Genomic DNA, 10,337 nt, shown 5'->3' on the forward strand with positions numbered 1-10,337 from the left:
TACAAACGCTTCAACTCAAAACTTCAATCCAATGCCAACCAGCTCACCAAGGATCTAGCTCTACCAACATTACCTGGAAATCCGACCAGACGTCTTAAGCGGAACTGGTGTTAAGACTTAATAAATCTATAAACTCTAAAAATTGTATAAACTGTAAAAATTGTAATAAGTGTATGGTAAATACTAAGACTAAATTACTAAATTTAAAGCCACTAGGTGTCTCTAATGTGAGACTTCCTATAATGTCACTATCATTTCCGATTATCTTACCCGCCCTAAATATTGCTTATTGTACACATACGTATAGATTGTAATAATTTCAAAATAAAGTCACATGTTTAAAAAAAAATAAAAATATTCAACTTTGTCAGTAACATGAAATATTATATCTTCACTGTTTTGAATGGTAACCCCGGATATTTCATCGTATATATATACATTTTTGATATGATTGGCCATTAAATTATTACTGATACAAACTGATACAAATTGATTTCCTTATCCAAAATTCTAAATATAAAAATCACCATATTGGCAAACATGTTTTATACGATTACATACGTTACTGAATTATTGCGTCGGCACTGTCCAATACATGTATCAACGTTTACGAGAGTTTCATTTTATAGTTACGAATAATAAATCGTATATTAAAAGCAGGGGCGGATTGGCCTATAGGGAAATCGGGAATCTTCCCAATGGACCAGTCCAATGCCTCCAATCATTATACCCTTTTAAAGCCAACTTAGAGTTTGAATTATCAAATAGTTTAGAGCAAAAACAAAATATTACGTTGTATTGGAAATAGAGTATACAAGCCATGTCCTTGTGACATTTTTTCCATTACAGATACTTCGTTTGTAATGAAATTGTGTGAATTTTTGTCCTTGATCATCTATAGGAAATATAAAAATTGTATTTAACGGAGCAGGAGGATCCTTTTCAACCAACAATGTTTTAAAGTCATTATTAATAATTAAAAACCATTCAGCAGGGTCTGTACTAATATTAATTAAAGGATTAAAGGAATTTTCGTCAACATTTTCTGTTATACCTTTGGCTATTACAGTTTCAGAAGGTACAGTGACATCTTCAACTGAGAAAGAGTCAAAAACCTCACTGGGTTGTTTTACAACATTGTTTGTTATTTTTTTGGCTACTGTAGTTTCAAAAGGTACAGTGGCATCTACAACTGTTAAAGAGTCAAACATCCCATTGGGTTGTACTACAACTACCACTACAACATTTGAAATATCTAATGAAGAGGAAGAACCAGTTATAAATTTCTTGATAGAATTAGACAGTTTTTTAATTACCGCTTCTTATTTACATTTTCTCTTCCTATATTCTGCACCTGAAAGTCGTTGTCTACCATCTGACATAGTGCAGCTTCTTTAATTTTTACTATACAAATAAAAAATATGATTTGTAAAATAAGCATTTCACAAAAACACCAAAACCAAATGATCTATTAGTCTGTATTTAATATTTGCTGCCAAGAAATTTGAAAATTGACACTTGTTATTTTCTAATAAAAATAATTTCGAAAAAAATCGTTAAAAATCTTTTAGAAAATCAAAATCGTTAATGGTTGGTAATGATTTTCAAAATCTATATTGAAATTGAAAAAAGTTAAAATCGATATTTTATATTAAAATCAAAATAATTTTAAGAGGACGTAATACCCCCCGATTTTTAGTGTAAAAACATGCCTACGCAAAGTTACGATTACTCGTTTCCTAGTAGTTTAAGAACAAAAACACCTATTATAAGATTTAAAACTAACAACATTTTGGAAAAAATTACATATTCTTTTTTTTAAATAATGTATACATAAAAAGTTACAATCGTTTAAAACAGTTAAAAAAAATTATTTTTGAATGTTATATTGTATTCAAAATATTAAGTTAATTAAAAAACTGATAGGACATTTTCTCCAAAATGTTGTCTACTTTAGATTTTCTAATAGGTGTTTTTTCTCTTATATCACTAGGAAACGAATAATCGTAATTTTGCGTAGGTATGTTTTATGTTGTAATTTTTAATTTATATTGCCATTGTGTGCTGCTACTTGCATGTCAATATGACGGCGGCCACGATTTTCTCCCACTACGCCAAAAAGAATTGTCGGAAAGCAGGGACAGCAACGTTCGCATCTGACCGTCGACGTTATCTATAATCCTACGAAAAATTCATGCTATTATTATAAACGATTGATAGTGTACCTATATGATTATATTATATTATTATTATTTAATATTTAGTCACACACGTTTATTCACAGTTACGCTACCTACTATTCAGTAAAAAATATAGATATCTATCTGAATATTTTTAAATATTTATCATTTTGGAAATAATGATTTTTAATTTTTTTAAATTGCAAATAAAAACAGAAAATTTAAACGATCTAACAGAAAATTGTTGATTAAATCCCTTAAATTAAAGCTAAATTTTCAACTAGTTTAGATGTTCCATGTATGGCCCCTACAACGTATATAAAATATAATGACGAAATGGGTATGCATATGGAAATTATTAGGAGTATTATGAAACTTGCTGGTATCGAAGAAAGAAAGTTAGCTTTAGAGGCAGGTGCAGGCCCGTATTAAGGGGAGGGGCACATGCCCAGGTTTACGCGAACAGACGTCAAAATATTTCTATTACAATTTACGATTTATTATTATAATTGATTTTTTAAAAATTTTTATACGATTATTTTGTGATACGAATAGGTAAACGGGTAATATATATTATTAAATTATAATATATAGTATTATATATTTTTATATTAGATATTGTTGAATGATCAATATGAAACTCATTATATCTGAGGTACAAAAAATAAATGTGTTCTTTGGAATAAATGTAATACAAAGTATAATATAATATATATAATATTTCACTTCAACAATTTTCAATAGGTATTAACAATTGTTTTTCAAGACTAAAAGACATTTTTAGTTGTTTTTGTTTTTAAAAGAATAATACATAAACGTGTAAAATATACCGCACAACCTTTGCACAACTCACTTCAAAATACACTGCGTGTAAAAAAAAGTAAAAAATATCTGAATATGGTTTAGTCACAAATTCGCGTTCACCGCGTACACGTAGGACACGATTGCGAGGGGTGAATGCGGCTAAAGTGAATTCGTTCGCATCTGCCGCAAATTTGCGTTCGCCACGTTTACGTTGGACACAGCGTTAGCATAATAGTGTTGTAGGCTGTAGCGACAAGCTACTGATGTAGGTAGTATATATTTAAATCCATTTTTTTTATTACCTATGTTATAAAAATTTTGTACAAACTACAATTATTATTAAAGTGTCTCAAAAATGAAAAAACATATTATGAAAGTGAAGCTAAAATAAAGTAAACTAGGGATACACCTATGTGAAATGATTAAAATGTGAAATAGATTTTTATTCGAAATTCGAAATGAAGTCTATGTTTAAAAATGTAGTAACAAGCACATAATTACATAATGTTTTAAGTAATATAAGATTACAAGTCCAGTTCTGTGTCGTCCGTCGTCGAGCACGCACGTTCACTACGTCGTGCACACAATTATTATCAGTTTATTATTTAATTATGTTCACGTGTTTTGCACGATAATACGCAGACCCGTCTATCATGTCCCGCGCTACTACACTGAAGTCGACCAAACGGAATTTGTCGTCCTCCTCTTCGTCAAATCTCGATTCAAGTCTAAAGAAAAGCAAGTCTTATATGTCGTCAAATAGGTTTGCTCTCCTCATCGTGGCTGATAACCTCTCCGAGGTTTTTAGTCCCCCTCCCGTCAAAGTCTCACCTTTGGCTCAACATGAACCTAGTACCCTACCATCAAAACACCTTGGTGATGGAAAAGTCGAGGTTACGAGCATGTCTGCACCGCCAATTATCATAAGTAATGTAGTGGGCCGGCCTGCAAGAGGACGACACAATACACCGTTGACGAATAAATACTTGAACGGTTCACGTCTGTGATGTAGAGTTGTTGGAAGGTGTTTAATTGACAAAACACGATGGTTTAAAGTTATACAGATATGTGCAATAATGAATAAAATAAAATATATATAATATGTGGTTAATACCAATAAGATAGTAATTTATAATTGAAAGTGTGAGGACAGAGTATTTAAGCTCTGCCCGAGAATAATAAAGATTGACTCTCAGAGCTGGCGGTGATGTGAGGCGCGCGGGCTTCACGACCAGATGAGCGTCGGTGCAATAAGCGGAGTAATTAGTTAATACTAATTTAAATCATTCTACTATTCTAAATATATGGGTAAACGGATACTGTATTTATAGGCAGCTATTTAGGATAAGAGTAAGGTCGATGGGGATTCTGACGGATGTGAACAAGGAAGCTTGTTTTTGTGATATTGAAAATAGTTGAGACTTAAGAAAGCGTATGATAGTATCCATAGAGAAAGTCTATTGAATATCATGAAAGAATTTCATTTTCCACAAAAACTGGTCCATTTAGTATCTATCAGTGTCATGGAGACCATGATAAAGGTTCAGGTAGGAAACTTAGTAACTGACCCGACCACAGTGAACTCGGGGCTAAGACAAGGTGATTCGCTATCGCCAATTCTGTTCAACGTGGTTTTGGAAAAGGTTATTAGAGAAATGAAGTTTGGTCCTAACGAGGGTATTAGACTACAAGGCACGTCGATAGGTCTACTTGATTATGCTGACGATATAGTATTGATGGAAGAGTCTCAGGATAGTTTGAAGATTTTATTCAGTAGACTGCATAAAGCAGCATCAGAAGTAGGACTATGTGTAAACGAAAAAAAAACGGAGTATATGTTTTTAAGTAGAAGGACACTACCTTTTTGTCGGTCCATAAAAATAGATCAATATGAATTTAAAAGGGTAGAACAGTTCAAATATCTAGGTTCTATTTTGTCTGAAAAAAATAATGTATCAATTGAGGTAGCAGCAAGAATCCAAGCTGGGAATAAATGTTACTATGGACTGACTAAGGTACTAAGCTCACGAGCAGTATCGCGAAAATTGAAAGAACAATTATATACGTCCTTAATACGTCCGGTTGTAGTGTATGGATCGGAAACATGGCCACTCAGAAAAATGGACGAGCAAAGATTCTTGGTCTTTGAAAAAAAAGTGTTGAGGAAAATATATGGCCCGGTCAAAGATGAAATAACTGGGGAGTGGAGACGAAGAAAGAACTTAGAGCTGGAAACATTATACAGCAGTTCAGATGTATTGGAGGTCATCAGAAGCAGAAGACTACGGTGGGCTGGCCACGCTTGGAGGAGCCAAAATCCACTATTACATGCAGTGATTGAACAAAATCCTGTAGGTAAAAGACCTATGGGAAGACCAAGAATGCGATGGGAAGACAATATAAAGAAGGACGTTGAACATTTAGGTGGTGCTTCCAATTGGAGAGATTTGGCATTGGATAGAGTAGGATGGAAGCTTGGTTGTGATGGTCTTAAAGGCCCAATAAACCCCAAAAAAAAAAAAAAAAAATGTAAAAGTAAACCGTAAATTGGTGAAAAAGTTGTATAAAATAATATCTATTTATAGCAGTTATTTATCTGTGCAACGAAAAAAAAGATAACGATTATTTTTATTAACCCCCGAGCAAGATTGAATATACGCCACTGGTTTGATCCGGATTTGGTGCTCAGCACTAGTAAGTAACTAGAAAGTATACTCACGGGTGACAGCCAATGGAGTATTAATAATAGAGTATAAATTAATATGTTATCTATAATAATACTCTACAAAATGTCTATATATAGTATATTATACGGAATAAATCGTGTGTATAAAAACAATCGCTGATCGAACGCTGATTCCTTATCGTAAATATTCTAAGAAAACAAAATAGATACTAGTTATTTATTATTATGTGTAATCAATACTATTACCAAATATAGAAATGTCTACGAATTAACAATATAAATAGACCTTTTGACTGTTGAATTTTAAATTAATTTGATTTAAAATCGTTTTAATTATTAAGAGGACTAACCCAAAGCGAAACGATTAAAATGACCGATAGGAAGCGCTATTAGATGTTTTTACACAGCGCAAGCACGCGACGAAAGTAGTCATAGTTGTTATCGTGTGATTGACAAAACGGTCTAAAAATAATCAGCATGCAGGCGAGTATTTTATTGTTTCATCAACCGAATGCGAATAATGTAAAATAAATATAATGGTGATTATAATAATATCACCACAATAGTCAAAATTCATATAATTTTCTCGCGCGCTTACGAACTAATTATTGATTAAGATTACTATTTCTTATAATGTGTACACAAATAATTATACTAAAAAAATGTCTGATAGGCTATATTACAATAATGTTTACATTAAAATAAAAATGAATTAATATATAATATGCATTTTACTCGATATTATGAAAATTTTATGTTTTCATTTTTATTTTTTACATTGTCGGATGTATGTTTGTGTTAAAAAATATCTGATTTTAACAGCCTCTCAAAAATAAATAATAATAATATAAAGGTAGCTTCACACTATACATGTTTCGCGTTTCGTGTTTTCACGTTTTCGTTTAATTTCATGAATAGTGAGTATAGATTTTTCACGAAAAAATTTTTCGTGAAAACTGTTTCGTAGTGTTTCGCGAACAAGACGGTAAATCGACGAAATCAAAGAACACGAAACAATAATTTCGTATTGTTTCATGTAATTTCGTTAGGTTTCGTGTTATTTCGCGTTGCATATGTTTTCGTAAACAAGAAGTTCATATAATTAATATAAATTAAATTAGATATAAAAATAGGTAAATGAATGTGATAAATTATCATAGTGTGGAATCACATAATTTCGTTTAATTCCAATTACCAATTTCCAATATCGTTCTCTATTTTTAAATAAAGATGTAGTCCACCATCTTCGTGTTTTTAGTTTTACAATATAAATTGCACTGGAAATTGATAACTCATCTCCTCTATCACTATTCATTTTTATTTGAATAAAAAGGAATGAATAAACTGTATGTTAACACGAACTAAACGTACTAAATAACAGTAAACTGAAAACTCAACGAAACACTATGAAACGGAAATCACGAAACGCGAAACATACATAGTATGTATACCTTTTTTATGAAACCCTACAAAACGAGGAACACGAAACGCGAAACATGCATTGTGTGGAGCTACCTTAAAACTGATTATTTCGTCCATAATCGAAATTGTTTAATATTAATAAAAGTGATGAAAAAAGTCTTGAATTAGATATTGGGGTTAATGTTACTGGCTTAACAAAGAACGAAATTCTTTGTATTGTTAGTGAGTGTTCAGAGCAAAAATAAAAGGTAAAAGATAATTTTTATTTTTATTTTAGTAATTTATTGATATAGTTTTAGTTCAAATTTAAAATATTTGATGATTATAAATAATTTTTTATACAAAATACAACAATTATAATTCTTATATAGTATTAAAATGAATTACCGTTATAAATTAATACTTTATAGAGTGAACTTGGCTATAATAATGATGATGATTATATTTTTGATAATGCTGATATTCCTGATGATGCAAATGGCTTACCTAGTGATGCTAACTCTATTGTAGTAGAACAAGAAACAATTATAGAAACTAATTTCAGTAATTTTAAATTACCTATTGGATGTTCTATTTCTAAAAAAGTAAAAATTGGATTTTAAAAATCCATTTCAATCAGCAGTAGGTTAAGTGTTTTTATTGATTTCAATAAAATATATTATAGATCTATACTTGAAAAAAAATTCATAGGAAGTGGTTATCAATTTTGAAAAATTCAAATGGCTTAGATGCTATGTTTTGTTCTATTTGTATTGCGTTTGAAAATAATACAGCAACTAGAAATTTTTCTTTTGGGGAAGGCTGTACCAATTTTAAACATGTTTACTCAGCAATTGTACGTCATTAACATTTACGTATTCATTCTTATGCAGTTGAAAACTATTTTTGAGCATCAAATGAAATGTCAATTGATATATTCAATCAATCGAAATCTTGTTATTGCAAGAAAAAAAGATAGAAAATAATATCCACATACTAAAACAAGTTTTTGATATAGTTAAGTTCATTGGACGTCAAAATTTACTCTACAGAGGACCAACACCCAATGAAACATAAGCAAATTTTAATGACGTAGTATCAAATAAAGGTAATTTTTTTGAAATTATAAAATTAGCAGCTCAACGAGATTCGATATTGAATGAACATTTACAGCAATCTATAAAAAAGAGTAAAAACAGGAAAGTTAAACTTGAACAGGATAATAAATTAAACTCAAAAGGTCGAGGATCTTTGGTTACCTTTCTTTCCAAAACAACCGTTGACAAAGTGATTCATGGAATTTTGTTGTCTTTAAGAAACAAAATAAAAAATGAAATTGGCCAACAAAAATTTAGTATACAAGTAGATAGTACGCAAGACATTGGCGTCATTGATCAAGCCTCAATATGTGTCCGCTATTGTGCAAATGGTGATATAAAAGAAATGCTTTTTGCAGTTAATCAAGTTAGAAGTTCAACTGGAAAAGATTTATACAATTTACTAAAATGTTGTTTTTTAAAACATGGACTAAAATTTAAAAATGTAATAGGTGAATCATTTGACGGCGCAAGTAATATGAGTGGCCAATTTAATGGATTACAGTCTTTTATTAAATCTCAGAATAAAAATTCTATATGTATTTGGTGTTATAGTCACATTTTAAATTTATGTTTAACTAATATTTGTATAAACATTGACTCTAAAAATCTTTTTGGGTTTTTAAATCGTTTAGCTACTTATTTTGGTAGTTCTTACAAACGGATGAATATTTTGACTCGTGAAAGTTATAATACTACTAATATTGGTCCACATAAACTCGAAAAATTGCAAAAAGTAGCTGAATAAATAGTTTCATAATTATAAGTAATGTTAGTTTTTAGAAGAGGGTATATATTTATAGGATGAAAGTATAAATTTGACTATAAGCGTTTAATATAACTCTATTTATTAAATTGTTTTTTAAAATAAAAAAAATTATATTTACGGAGATATTGCTATATATTAATAAGTATCATAAAGGACCACATTATATATTTAAAACATAATATGTTTTAAAGATAATATCTTTATCCATCAAAAAATAGTAGGGTAAAAGTGCGCATAAGGTAAGAGTTTCGCTATTATAAATTTAATTTTCAATGTATGATCAAACTGTTTATTATCGATGAATATTTTATGATTTGTTTATCCACGTATATTAATGGCGTGTCCAGAGGGTAGGGCTGATAGGCTAGGCCTACTCTGTTTTCAAATAGTTATTATTAATATTTTTTACATCAATATTATTTATTTTTTAATATCTTTAAATATTATTAACGAGTCAAACAGGAGGAATTGTGTTATATTATATGATCATTTTTCTAATTAAATTTAAAAATGTTATGAAAAGTTTATGATAAAAAATTAAAATAATGTGTACCCATATGAATTAAAATAATTATATTTGGACCTGTCCTATATATTGATCTTAGGCACGCCTCTGGCGTGCATTCGTTTGCACATCGCTGAAAAATGATTTTGTTAATTATAAGTTAATTTAAATTATACACTCATCTGATATTTCATTACAGTTTTTCTAAAGTATATTTTGTATGCTAAATATCACTTGTTTTAGATATGTAACTATTAATCTAATATAATGCGAGCTTTATATAACAAGTTTTGTATAGTAGTATCGTTACTAAAAGAAAATTATAATAATGATTAAGTTAAACATTTTGATTTGGGGTAAGACTACGACATTAATTTTCGGTAAAAGTTCACAATACGTACTCTCACTCTGTCCTAAAGCAAACCCCACGCATGGGAAAATTTAATTTTCCAAATTTTTTGTAAATAATTATTAAAGGTACGTAAAAATAAAAAGTGTAATCCACACATTTACATTCTTATAAATTTATTTTTTAAAAAAATATAACTTGGGAGCATATTAAAATGTTTATCATACTTTTAAAACCAAATAATAGAAAACGCGAAGTTAGGCTCTCTTACCTCAGGCTACTCTAATTGAATATTAATCTATTTAATAATCATCAATATGAAGAAATTATTTTTTAATAATTTGAAAAGATAATATGTAATTTATATATTTTTAATTTCATTTAACTAATTTGTAAATTTAAGATATAATTGGTTATATGATAACGTTTTATTTCATCTACAATTATTCAAACGATTTATAGTATAATCCAAATAAAGTGTTATAGGTATATATTATTAGTTATATTTACTAAGTTTTATAGTGGTTTTATTATTAAAAAGGTTGG

The 10,337-nt window shown here is 29.5% G+C and overlaps 1 pseudogene; it reads right to left on the reverse strand.

Moving 5' to 3' along the window:
* Positions 1-672: 672 nt before the first annotated feature.
* On the reverse strand, positions 673-1,382 carry LOC112682278 (annotated as a pseudogene).
* Between the last annotated feature and the right edge of the window lie 8,955 nt (positions 1,383-10,337).

Source organism: Sipha flava, unplaced genomic scaffold (assembly GCF_003268045.1).
Source record: "Sipha flava isolate LNK unplaced genomic scaffold, YSA_version1 201_pilon_pilon, whole genome shotgun sequence".
NCBI classification, from domain to species: domain Eukaryota; kingdom Metazoa; phylum Arthropoda; class Insecta; order Hemiptera; family Aphididae; genus Sipha; species Sipha flava.